Genomic DNA, 12,537 nt, shown 5'->3' with positions numbered 1-12,537 from the left:
AATCTGTCATCCTATGTACTTATCATTCAGCCTTATTTTTAAGCAATATTGAAAAATAATCAAGAAATATAACAGGCTTTGGTCTGTACATTATTTACAATGTATTATTATAAGCAAAAAAAGTACTTAACATCTGAATAAAGGCTATCTAAACAAAGGTTTCCCCATAACAGAGGAAAATATGGCTGTCACCAAATCTTCATGAATTCCTGAAAGCTATGAGTGGTTTACAAACAGATCGATGCAACAAAAATTAACCAATCATTTAGCTTCCTGTACCAAAGGTTAATTCTTACACGCATGTGTACAACATATCTAAAAGAATCTTTAAAATTTAATCAAATGCTGAAAGGATCTTAAAGGACATGACTGACACGTAATTGCTTATGTGTAGAATCACATACTACATGGAGACTCCAGTCATGAACAGATCTGTTCTTAATTTTATTTAGATAATAGACCCATATTAATCTGTTCAAATTCAACTCTTGCTTCACTAAGAACAAAGCTGTTGGAGGTGATGGAATTCTAGCTGAGCTATTTCAAATCCTAAAAGGCGATGCTGTCAAAGTGCTGCACTCAATATGGCAGCATATTTGGGAAACTCTGCAGTGGCCACAGGACTGGAAAAGTTCAGTTTTCATTCTTATCCCAAAGAAAGGCGATCCTAAAGAATGTTCAAACTACCACACAGTTGCACTCATGTCACATGCTAGCAAGGTCATGATCAAAATCCCCCAAGTAAGGCTTCAACAGTACATGAACCGAGAACTTTCAGATGTACAAGCTGGATTTAGAAAACGCAGAGGAACGAGAGATCAAATTGTCAACATTCCTTGGGTCATTGAAAAAGCAAGACAGTTCCAGAAAAAACATCGACTTCTGTTTCATTGACTACACTAAAGCCTTTGACTGTGTGGGTCACAACAAACTGTGGAAAATTCTTAAAAAGATGAGACTATCAGACCCCCTGACCTACCTCCTGAGAAACCTGTATGCAGGTCAAGAAGCAACAGAACCGAACATGGAAAAACAAACTGGTTCAAAATTGGGAAAGGAGTGTGTCAACCCTGCCTATTTAACTTATATGCAGAGTACATTAGGCAAAATGTCAGGCTTGAGGAATCACAAGCTGAAATCAAAATTGCTGGGAGAAATATCAACAACCTCAGATATGCAGATAACACCACCCTTATGGCAGAAAGCAAAGAAGAACTAAAGAGCCTCTTGATGACAGTGAAAGAGGAGAGTGAAAAAGTTGGCTTAAAACTCAACATTCAGAAAACTAAGATCATGGCATCTGGACCCGTCACTTCATGGCAAATAGATTGGTAAACAATGGAAACAGTGACAGACTTTATTTTCTTGGGTTCCAAAATCACTGAAGACAGTGACTGCAGTCATGAAATTATGATGCTTGCTCCTTGGAAGAAAAGCCATGACAAAACTAGAAGCCTTATTAAAAAGCAGAAACATTACTCTGCTGACAAAGATCCATATAGCCATGCTATCGTTTTTCCAGGATGTGAGAGTTGTTTATGAACAATTTCATATTTTTCTTTGACAGATTTCAATAGATGGTGAGGTTTTCAGTAACGTTTCCTTGAGATCTTGCTGGTTTCATTCACTGTAGTCAGGAGATCTGCAAACATAACATACATTTCCCTTAGGAGTCACAATCTAACCATTTTTCCCAGATGGGTGAGTGTCTACATGGTAATCTGAGATCTCAAAAGAGTTTGTAGAATGATATCAACCTAATAAGACTAAACTTATCTTTCTCTCCTAAAACTGTGTGGCCTTTAGGTCTGGAGTTTGGGGGATGGAGGTTGGTTTATTTGTTGGTAGCTCATTCTTGGTGTGTATTTTTATACTTTTGTGTGCATTGTTTGAGTCTTGAAACTTTTGCAATTATAAAATGAACATTGTGATAAAAGTTGCTCTTTCTTGGGGTAGTACTGTCTCTCTACACTGTAACCTTTTACTAAAAAAAGTGAAAGTCCCAGAATCTCTTACTCTACACGTTTTCTGTTTTAACACTTTTCTGTATGTTATAAGACATTTTCCTAAAGGGAAACATGACTGATAGTGTATAGAGCTAGACAACATTTAATGGTCTCCTCTGTGATCCAGCCAAAGAGTGATAAAGGGGGGCAATGAAAACAAACAAGCAAAAATTGTCTATACTTGCTTGAAGACTTCCTTTGCACACACACAGAAGACTCTGTAAACCCTGCTCTTGAAGAATGCAACTTAAATATACGCAGGAAGCTGCAGAAGTCTCTTTTGCAATCTCTTTCAATCAGTGGACCCCCAAGGAGCAGATCCATTGTCAAATGTAGAATGCATTCATTGAGTGATGAACTCTAATTAAAACCCTGCTTTGTTGAAATCTATTTCAAATTCCACATTTTCCCCAAATCTAAATTACTTGCCATCTTACTTGTTCAATGAGAAGCTGAATTTCTGTATTTACTAACACTTCTACCCTGGTCAAGAAAAAAAAAATGGTAAATTGGCTTTTTGTTTCACATATACTAGTAATTTGAGGTTTTCATCAATATCAGTTCAGTTCAGTTCAGTCACTCAGTCGTGTCTGAGTGCAACCCCATGGACTACAGCACACCAGGCTTCCCTGTCCATCACCAACTCCTGGGGCTTACTCAAACTCATGTCCTTTGAGTTAGTGATGCCATCCAACCATCTCATCCACTGTTGTCCCCTTCTCTTCCTACTTTCAATCTTTCCCAGCATCAGGGTCTTTTCAGTTCTTCCCATCAGGTGGCCAAAGTATTGGAGTTTCAGCTTCAGCATCTGTCTTTCCAATGAATATTCAGGACTGATTTCCTTTACAATGGATCTCCTTGCAGTCCAAGGGACTCTCAAGAGTCTTCTCCAACACCACAGTTCAAAAGCATCAATTCTTCAGCACTCAGCTTTCTTTATAGTCCAACTCTCACATCCATACATGACTACTGGAAAAACCATAGCTTTGACTAGACAGACCTGTGTTGGCAAAGTAATGCCTCTGCTTTTAATATGCTGTCTAGATTGGTCATAGCTTTTCTTCCAAGGAGCAAGCCTCTTTTAATTTCATGGCTGCAGTCACCATCTGCAACATCATTCATGTGCAAAAGCAATTTTTTTAAAAAACTATTTCTAGTTGATATGGAAAAACAAGTGTAAGCTAATAATGGTGTAAATGTAGAATTATCTTCACCAAGCCCCCATTTCAGTTACACTGAAGTGTTCTATTCCACCTCAGGGTTCTAGTAAGGATGCTGTCCTCCCTCCATCTTCTACCATGAGAGGTACAAGCTTCTGGATGAAGCCATAGGGCATCCCATTTGGTAACCAATAAATTTGTCACATGACCATTCTAAGTCTTGAAAATACTTTTGGTATCTTAGTTTGGAGATCATTCATTTATTGCCAGCAAAGTTCACCCAGGATGGAGACAAAGAAAGCTACACGTATCCTTTCAGATTGTAAATCAACTATGCTCCAATAAAATTAAAATTAAAAAAAAAAAATGTTATCCCTAGCTAACACTTTGAGCTGGCAAGTTTTATTGACCGTGGGGATCCTGAGGAGTCAGAGTTTCCTAGGTGGCTGTAGTGGTAAAGAATGTGCTTGCCACTGCAGGAGACATGGGTTCAACCCTTAGATCAGGAAGATCCCCTGAAGTAGGAAATGACAACCCGCCCCAGTATTCTTGCCTGGAAAATTCCAGGGGCAGAGGAGCCTGGTGGGCTACAGTCCATGCAACAGCAGAGAGGCAGACATGGCTTAGCAACTGAACACACGCATATATCTGATAACTCAGATTGTGCTTTTCACATGGGGGCTTTTTCTTATTTACTGGACTTGGTTCTTCTTAAGCGTCAAAGTGAGGAAATAAGTGAGGGCCCCCTCAGAGAAAAAGCCCTTGTCTGTGAATTGAAATGCTCAGGCATCTGGTCCCATCACTTCATTGGAAATAGATGGAGAAATAACGGAAACAGTGGTTGACTTTTTTTTTTGGCTCCAAAATCACTGCAGATGGTGATTGCAGCCATGAAACTAAAAGACACTTACTCCTTGGAAGGAAAGTTATGACCAACCTAGACAGCATATTAAAAAACAGAGACATTACTTTGTCAACTAAGATCCATCTAGTCAAGGCTATGGTTTTTCCAGTAGTCACATATGGATGTGAGAGTTGGAGTAAAGAAAGCTGAGTGCCAAAAAGTTAATGCTTTTGAGCTGTGGTGTTGGAGAAGACTCTTGAGAGAGTCCCTTGGACTGCAAGGAGATCCAACCATTCCATCCTAAAGGAGATCAGTCCTGGTTGTTCATTGGAAGGACTGATTCTGAAGCTGAAACTCCAATACTTTGGCCACCTGATGTGAAGAGCTGACTCTTTTGATAAGACCCTGACACTGGGAAAGATTGAGGGCAGGAGTAGAAGGGGGTGACAGAGGATGAGATGGTCAGATGGCATCACAGACTCAATGAACATAGATTTGGGTAGACTCTGGCAGTTGGTTATGGACAGGAAGGTCTGACGTGCTGTGGTTCATGGGGTCCCAAAGAGTCAGACATGAGTGAGCAACTGAACTGAACTGAACTGAACCCTCTTTTCCTACACTCAATTCTTCTGAGCATCCTCTCTTTTACTCTAATCCTCCAGAAACAAAAGTCCTCATTTAAATTCTTTTCTGCAAGCTGAGGCTTAAAATATTCAAGAGAAAGACCCAGATCAACCCTCCCAAAGACAGCTGCAATCTTTAGATACACAAAACATTATCTAGATTCACTGGTGAAAGCATTTCTCCTTAAAACTGTACATTTTCTTCCAGGTAAATCACTCCTATAGGCTGCTTAAAGAGTTTCTGGCAAAAGCAGCCAAAAATTAAGACTACCATTGAACTTCTAGGCCACAGTACCCCATGGCTTTTTAGCCCATATTTGACATAAACAGTGATTATTCTAGAGCATTTCCCTCTATTCAGAATCTTAGAACAGAAAACCTGATAGCTTTTAAAAGCTTTTGTAAAGTACTGATTCTGTAACATGCTTCTGTTGTTGCTGTTCAGTTGCTAAATGGTGTCTGACTCTTTGGGATCCCATGAACAGCAGCCCACCAGGCTTCCATGTCCTTCACTATCTTCTGGCATCTGCTCAAACTCATGTCCATTGAGTCAGTGAGACTATCTCATTCTTCCCCTTCTCCTTTTGTCTTCAATCTTTCCCAGTATGAGGGTCTTTTCCAATGAGTCAGCTCCTCACCTCAGGTGTCCAAAGTAGTGGGCTTCAGCACTGGTTCTTCCAATGAATATTCCGGGTTGATTCCCTTACTTTCTTGAAATAAAAAATAAAAAAAATAAGCCTTCCCTCCTGTACATGAATGAAATATACTGAAACTGTCAGTTAGTTTGAATTTTTTAAAAACACTTGAACTGTTTTATGTTTCAAATGAGATAAAGATATTTGCAACATAATTTTCCAAAGTGTGATTTTACAAACAAATTACCAGTGTGGGCTTTAGGAAAGCTTATGTGAATTCAATTTAAATTAGAGAACCAAAGAGATAAAGACCACTGAGTCACACAGTGAAATTTATAATTAAGAAGCACAAGATTTCTTTATGAAATGGATTTCTTCCTTTTAAATGTAATAATTAAAAACCATACATTCAACGTTTGCTCAATAAAGTGAGATTAGTGGATGAGTAGAACTCATTAAGGGGCTTCCCAGGTGGCGTAGAATGCACCTGCCGATGCATGAGACTCAAGAGATGCAGGATATGCAGGTTCAATCCCTGGGTGGGGAAGATTCCCTGGAGTAGGAAATGGCAACCCACTCCAAAATTCTTGCCTGGAAACTTTCATGGACAGAGGAGCCTGGCGGGCTAAATTCCAGGGAGTTGCAGAGTCTGACATGGTTAAGCATGCACACATATTTACAGACCTCATTAAATAAATCTGGAAATGTGAGAATGTGTTGAGCTGTCTGTTTTTACTTTAATTAACATTATTCCTGTTAACAAATATGGCCACTTAATTAACGGTGAATTTAATGAGATTACATAAAATATATGTGTATTATAATCTTGGGCTTATAAGTTTATCAATATAGCATGATAATATTGTCCATTTTGATTTAAGTTACAAGGAAATGTTGTCCTTGGTTTGGTCCTCTGAAATTTAATAGACTTCTCTTTCTGGACTTTGCTCTTTAGAAAAATGCTTATGGAACTTCAGAGAAAGTAGCTATTTGTAAGTCATACACATGATAATTAATATTAATATCTCATCTTCAACCTGCAGTCTGAAAGTCCCAATGTCTAACTTCTGTGACTGTGTGTATACATTCTTGCAAGTGTATATGAATATATGAATATGTGATATATAGGGCTTTCCAGGTGGCGCTAGTGGTAAAGAACCCACCTGCCAATGCAGGAGACTTAAGAGATGCAGATTCTATCCCTGAGCCAGGAAGATGCCCTGGAGAAGGAAACGGCAACTCACTCCAGTATTCTTTCCTGGAGAGACCCATGGACAGAGGAACCTGGCAGGTTATAGTCCATAGGGCTGCAAACAGTAGGACATAACTAAAGTGACTTAGCACACACACATGTGATATATATGCAAATATAATAAATGCATAGATGTATGTCACTCTAAATATTCTTTAAGACCACTAAGACTAATCTCCTTGATTTCACCAAATAGCAAGTCTGTCCAGTAGACCTGGAAGCCTGTATCACCCATTATCATGGAAACTCCATTTATCCTATCTGTGTGGCCCTTTTTCTCTGTCAGTTGCCCCTGTCAGCTGTTGTAAGCTGCTCTCCAAAATTTGAATTTTTTCCTCATGACTTCAGGGAATCTTGGCTGTTAATCAGAAAAAAAAACTGTATTCTAAAATACTTTCTTTGAACATTTCCTTTGTCTTCTTAGTGGAAATGACACTAGGATTTCCCTCAGAACAATGTTCCCTTTGTAGTCCTTAAGTGATGACTGTTTTCTTTCACCTGTCTTACGTACTGCACGTCTTAGAAAGCTCCTCATCTTTATTTTCACAATGTTCTTCATCTCTATTCACTAAATTACCTCAGTTGTAAATTTCAGGACACCAAAATTTATCACTTACTATTGATTTTTACTTGTTGTCATAAACATGGGAATACAGGCTTCCTCGGTGGCTCAGCTGGTAAAGAACCTGCCTGCCAATGAAGGAGATGCAAGAGATGCGGGCTTGGTCCCTGGTTCAGGAAGATCCTTTGGAGAAGGAAATGGAAACCCACTCCAGTATTCTTGCCTGGAAAATTCCATTAACAGAGGAGACTGGCGGGCTACTGTCCATGGGGTCGCAAAGAGTCAGACACAATTAAGGCCGCAAACACACACACACTAGAATACTTAACCCTGAATAACTCTGGTTGTTCCTGGAGAGACCCTTGCCCCCCCTCCATTCCCTATAATATTGTCAGTCTTATCACTACTATCATCCAGGTCATTACCCATCATTTTTAGATTTTAGCACATGACTGTCATACAGTCTAAAATTAATAGTGCCTTAATGTTTGATTAGTTAAGAATATGTGTATAAAAACCATCTAATAAGTTTGCTACTCAGTTTTTTGACCTGAATCCAACCATGATCATATTCTTCACTCTGCTTCAGTTGTTCTTTCTCACAGACAGCCTTATTCTTTATTGCTAACATCTTTAACATTCACAAAATTTTCCTCGGCAGCAACAACTTTCTATCTTGTCTTTCCATTTTAGCTTCCTATCTTTTATCTTGACCCACCTGTAACCATTTATCAACCATGCCAACACTTCCCTCAATTATTTTAAATCATTATTCAAATGTCATCTTCTCAGTGAGCCTTTCCTTGGCTACCAAATAACAGCATGGCAACTGCCTTGAGCTCCACATCTTTCTTGTCAGTTTTATTTTAAGCCAGACATCAATGGTGGGTGTACTGTAAAACTGATACTTACATGTCACATCCCTCATGTGTATAGCTCCTTATAAATTCTTCTAATTTTGTATTTATGATTTTAAGTATTTCTTTAAAAATTGCCATCAAACTGTACATGAATTATAAATATAATATGTTAATTATAAATATAATATGTGTGAGTTTATATATATATATATATATATATATATAGAGAGAGAGAGAGAGAGAGGCATGTATGTATACAAAGATGGGGCTTCCATGGTGGCTCAGCTGTAAAGAGCCTGCCTGCCAATGCAGGAGATGCAAGAGATGTGGGTTCGATCCCTGTGTGGGAAAGATCCCCTAGAGAAGGAATGACAACCCACTCCAGTATTCTTGCCTGGAGAATCCCATGGACAGAGGAGCCTGGTGGCCCATGGTCCATAAGGCTCACCCATGTCAGACAGGACTGAAGCATCCGAGCACACATGCCTGCAAATACGAAGACACCAGAAAAGGTAGACCTTCTCTTCCTTATAACTTATTGACACCAGCTATATATATATATATATATATTGCATTCTTATTTGTTCACTTAAGTATTGCCTATTTTCCTTGAAGAGAATGTAAGATTCATGGTGGCAGGTATTTTGTCTTCTTTGGCCACTGTTATTTCCCCAGCCCCCAAAAGGGTAAATATAGCATGATAAATATTTGCTGAATTAGTTTTTTTCACCTGTTTGATTCTTGTTCACATCTGTTGTAAATGTTGTTGGCATTTTATGTATTAGCTGAAGACACAGCTACATCTCTGATAAACGAAGAAGGCAAAAAGGAGATAAATTCCAAGTTTCTAAATTGACAAAATAAGAAACTTGTCAGGTATAAGATAGAACATACATAGCTTATGAAGCAGATCTGTCAAGAATACAGAACTAAAAGATACAATTGCCTTAAAGAAAGGAGAAAATTATTTGTGCTTAAAAAATGCAAAGCAAAGTATATGTGGTAGAGTTGACTGCTCTCAGTGCAAAGGCAAAGTAGCAATCTGAGCATGGTTGCCTGGCAACGAAGCTGAGGAATCCATATAAGTGGAGAAAGTTCAAGACAGTTGCACAAGGGCAGAATTGTGCTTCATTCTGAGTCGGTTCTAATTAAACAAACTAGCACAATATAAAAATGTCATATACTTCCCCATAGTTCTTGAAGATAGTACATGTACATTATGAAAGTTTGCACAAAATGTGAGAATACAGATGTTGTTTTTTTAAGTTTCACTGCATGACATCATTAGGAGAATTCATGAAAAAATATGCAAATATGCATTTTCCTAAACTTGAAATGATTACAGTTGTTGAAGGATGCCAAATAGCATAAGAAAATAAGATTTTTCCAGAAACTATATCCCATTCCTTTAAAATCAAATGTTCCCTCAGTGGATTGATAAAGCAAAAGGTGATGTGCCTTGCTTTAACTTCAAAGGACAATCAAGAGTGAGTGTTAAGGCCCCAACCTAGGAGATATGTTTTTCATAAAGAGATAAATCAACCAGTGAGTAGAAGGAAAGAAAACTTAATGTGTTCACTGTAACACATTAATCTGCTAAAAAAGTCAATTTCTCTTTTGAAAAATTTTATTGAAGTAGAGTTGCTTTATAATGTTCTGTTATTTTCTCCTGTATAGCAAAGTGAATCAGTTGTATGTATACATATATACCCTCTTTTTTTTTTTTTTCCATCTATATGATGTGTTTTTCTCTTTCTGACTTTCTGTATGATAGTCTCTAGGTCCATCCATGTCTCTTCAAACGGCACAATTTCATTCCTTTTTATGGCTTTTAAAAGTCACTTCCCAAAAGATATAATAGTAGAAATCACTGAGGCAGAACAGAATATAGAAAAAGAATGAAAAACAAAATGAAGACAGCATAAGAGACCTCTGGGACAATATTAAAAACACTAACAGTTGCATTATGTGCATGTGAAGTGTGTTAGTCACTCAGTTATGTCTGACTAGTTGTGACCCCATGGACTGTAGCCCACCAGGCTCCTCTGTCTATGGAATTCTCCAGGCAAAAAGACTAGAGTGGGTAGCCATTCCTTTCTCCAGGGGATCTTCCCCACCCAGGGATCAAACCTGGGTCTCCTGCATTACAGGTAGATTCTTTACAATCTGACCCAGCAGAGAAGTGTCAGAAGAACAGACAGAGAAAGGGCCAGAAAAAATATTTGAAAAGATAATGGCTGAAAACTTCCCTAACATGGGAAAGGAAATAGTCAACAAGCCAGGAAATAATACAGAGTCCCAGCAGAATAAACTCAAAGAGGAACACACCTGAGACACATAGTAAAATCAAAGTGCAAAAATTTAAAGAAAATAAAATATAAAATCAAGAAGGAAAAATGACAAATAACATACGAGGAAACTATCATAAGGTCATCAGTTGATTTCTCAAACAGAAACTCGACAAGCCATAAGGGAAGGCCTGATGTATTTTAAGTGATGAAGGGAAGAACCTTACAACCAAGAATGCCTACCCAGCAAGACTCTTGTTCAGATCTGATGAAACATCAAAGGCTTTCGGATAAGCAAAAATAAGAGATTTAGCACCACCAAAACCAACTTTACAACAAATGCTAAGAAACTTCCGCTTGTAGGAACCAAAGAGAAGGTTACACAAAATAAACCCAAAACAATGAAGAAAAATGCAAATAGTATTATCGTTCAGTTCAGTTGCTCAGTCGTGTCCACTTTTTGTGACCCCAGGACTGCAGCACGCCAGGCTCCCTGCCATCACCTAACTCCCTGAGCTTACCCAAACTCATGTCCACGTGATCCCCAGCCACTTCACCCGGCCCCTCTCCTCCCACCTTCATATCTTTCCAGCATGGGTCTTTCTCAAGAAGATCAGCTCATTCGCCAGATCGATATAGGTGGCCGCACTAACGCTAGAAGTATCTTCCCAGCTTCAGACCATATCAGCACCTTCCAATGAACACCCAAGACGATCTGCCTTTTAGGGATGGACTGGTTGCGATCTCCTTCTGCGCAGTCCCATAGGCGAGTCCAAGAGTCTTCTCCAATACCACAGTTTCAAACATAATATCATTTTTCTTTGGCGCTCAAGCTTTACTATAGTCCAATCCTCACACTCCATACATGGACTACTGGCAAAACCATAGCTTTGACTAGACGGACCTTTTATTCATACATACAGATAATTACCTTGAATGTAAATGGATCAAATGCACCACCAAAAGGCTTAGACTGGCTGGGCAGATGGAAATTTGTATGTATGCACTTCCACATACCACCTCACTCTATTTAACCCCTCAAATTGCATGTAATTATTTTCTATGGTTAGGTGAATCATGTTTACATTATGGCTTGCAGCTGTAATTATCTTTTTTTTTTTTTCTGGCTACTGATTGTGATAACTGATAAACATCTTTTACAATTGTGATTATGTAGCTGTTATTTGTTTAATACCATTGTATCATGATTGGTCAACAGAAAATAACAGAATTCTATATTACTAAAGAAAGAAAGTGAAATCACTCAGTCGTGTCCGACTCTTTGTGACCCCATGGATGGCAGCCTACCAGGCTCCTCCATCCATGGGATTTCCAGGCAAGACTACTGGAGTGGGTTGCTATTTCCTTCTTCAGGGGATCTTCCCGACCCAGGGATTGAACCCAGGTCTCCCACATTGTAGGCAGACTCTTTACCATCTGAGCCACCAGGGAAGCTAAAACTACCATTTAATATCATTAAAACTGCCATTTAATAGAAAAGCCTGTAATTGCTTATTAAAATCCAGATGAATATGAGAATTTTCTTGTAACTTTTTGAAAAATGCAAATGCCCAGGTATTGCTTTTTTTTCCCCAAAGCTCTATGTGTGTTTCTACTGAACAGCCATGTTTAAAAACAACTGTACTATTTGATGACTTTCTACTTTCATTTAGTTTGTTTCAATTTTTCTATTTTCTACTCGGTGCTCCCATTTCATTTAGTTTATGTTTTCCAGTTTCTCCTCTTTTTTGTTGTTGTTCTTTCTGAAGTCTTTATCAAGAATAGAAGAAAAGCTTGTGTGTGTGTGTGTGTGTGTGTGTGTGTGTGTATACAAATAGTATGTATAATACATATATATATTTTATAAAGCTTATGACTTTTTTCCTAGCTAAAAACTGTATGACATTTTGATTCCATTTATTTGACTTAGTATGAATAGAATGCTAGATTTCTAATTTATAAGTACTCAAAACTCTAATATAGTTCCACGTATTTTGGCATCTAGTATTACTGCTAGAAGTTTAGAAAGTTTATTACTGTAATGATTTAAAAACAAAATTGAATGAGGCTTGAAGCTTTTAATCCAATTCTGAGAATATAAAGAAATACTATGATGTGAAAAAACAAACAAACAAACAAACAAACAAAACAAACAGGAAATTAACATGTGATGCTTTCAAATTGTGGTGCTGGAGAAAACTCTTGAGTCTCTTGGACTGCAAGGAGATCAAACCAGTCAATCCTAAAGGAAATCAACCCTGAATATTCATTGGAAGGACTGATGCAGAAGCTGAAGGTCCAATACTT

This window comes from Cervus canadensis, chromosome 13, assembly GCF_019320065.1.
Source record: "Cervus canadensis isolate Bull #8, Minnesota chromosome 13, ASM1932006v1, whole genome shotgun sequence".
Taxonomy (NCBI): domain Eukaryota; kingdom Metazoa; phylum Chordata; class Mammalia; order Artiodactyla; family Cervidae; genus Cervus; species Cervus canadensis.
The sequence above is the reverse complement of the archived record's forward strand: the minus strand, read 5'-3'. Positions refer to the sequence as shown.